Source organism: Silene latifolia, chromosome Y, assembly GCF_048544455.1.
Source record: "Silene latifolia isolate original U9 population chromosome Y, ASM4854445v1, whole genome shotgun sequence".
NCBI classification, from domain to species: domain Eukaryota; kingdom Viridiplantae; phylum Streptophyta; class Magnoliopsida; order Caryophyllales; family Caryophyllaceae; genus Silene; species Silene latifolia.
This window is the reverse complement of record NC_133538.1, coordinates 240075549-240077406: the sequence shown is the minus strand read 5'-3', so window position 1 is coordinate 240077406 and position 1858 is coordinate 240075549.

The following is a 1858-nucleotide window of genomic DNA, read 5'->3' as shown; positions in this document are numbered from 1 at the left end:
AAGATGGAGAAAGAAATGGTGATGATGATGATGAACAAGATGAGGAAGAAAGTGAAGAAGCAAATGACAAGGAAAGTGGCAATGTGTCCACTTCTCATGAGGGAAGTGGTGATGATGATAGCATGATGGAAGACTAGCAAGCCTTGGAGACTCCTACACTCCCATGGTTTGTCTATATCTCTTTGTATTTTATTTAATTTTGATCATTGTTGGAGAAGTCCTAGCAACATCAAAGGACTCACACCTCGGTACCATTGAGGTGTTCTTATTCTATTGTTCCCATTTGTAAAATCCAAAATGACAAACTAGTTTCATGCATAGCATAGTGTGTGCATGAACTATACCCATTCTTGGACATTAGCAATAGTGTCTCACTCGGTTTGGGGAAGTTAATGCATATGCAACGGGAGGTAATCTAAATTATCCTCTCCGTCATAACAAAAACCATGCATCATGTAGAGTAGCTTAGTGTAGATTGCATTTAGTAGAGAAATCATGCATCATCTTTGCATAATTTCCATCATTTTGGCCATTGAGGACAATGCCCATATTAGTGTGGGGATGAGAATTCTAACATTTAACTCTTATTCAAAAAACCCATAAAAATTGAAAAATTTCAAAAATCATATAAATTGGAAAAAATTGAAAACCCAAAAACAAGTTCATTTCCTTTGTATATATTATCTTGTATATATTGTGTTTGTTTTATCCTTGTTCACATTGATTGACTACGCCACATCCAAGACATGAGGATATTGAAGACCGCATGGTATGATTTTTCCAATCTCCTTTTTCCTCTTTATGTTAATGACTATGTGGCTTTATTTTGATTGATGCGGTATAACAATGTGAATTTAGGATTGCATTTAGTTTATATGTCATATTAGTTGGTAGAATCATATGCATTAGGATGTTTATATGTTAGTTGCATCATGGCATGTAGTTTGCATGTTAGAAAAATTTTGGAAACCGTCTACTTGGGAAGCTTGACAAATGTATATAGGCCCTAGTATATGCCTTTTGTTCTTAAGACTTTGCTTGTTAGAATGCTTGTAAAACACCCTAGGATGTGTCATGCTAGTATCCTTTGACCCATGGATTAAGGCCTAGTCAAGAGTACCTTGTGGCGTGATAACTCCTTGGCTACCGTTTATTCCAAGGTGACACTTGAAACCATGCACCCATGCATCCATCATCCATGTTCTACCATACATTTTGTCAACAAAATGGAATGGGCACAAAAAGAAATCAATTTGAGTTCAATGAAATGAAAAGTGAAAGAAAGTTTGCAAAAATGCATCAAAACAAAAGAGGAGCAAAAATAGAACTCCTAAGCTTCAAATACAAGGCACCCTCGTTACTAATTGGGGTGACTTTGAAAATGTTCAAAAAGAAATGCAAAAAAAATTGTCAAGTATTGAAATGCCAAAAATCAAAAAGAAATGGCAAAGAAAGTGTTCTCAAATATCAAATGCCACAAGAAATTGGGGGAGAAAAACAAAAACAAAAGCAAACTCCCAAAAGTGAAACTCAAATATCTATTAATCCCTTTATCCATCATATCCAGTTTTATGCATGGTAGAGAGGGGACGACCCTTCTTCTTGTCTAGGCAAGAGGGGGAATTCCGCGATCCTCCAGTGTTTCTAACACCATAGGGAGTCTACTCTTGACAAAAGCATTTAACGATTGAGGACAAAGGTACCCTAGCTTGACACAACTTGGAGGTGATTTATTGGTAACCTTCTAGGCTTAGTAGTTTGAACAAATTGCATCTATGAAGGATTGTGTACCCTTGAATTGCTTCCCTTATAGATAATTTCCGCCACTTAGATGAGGAAAGTGGCTATTCTTTTTGTA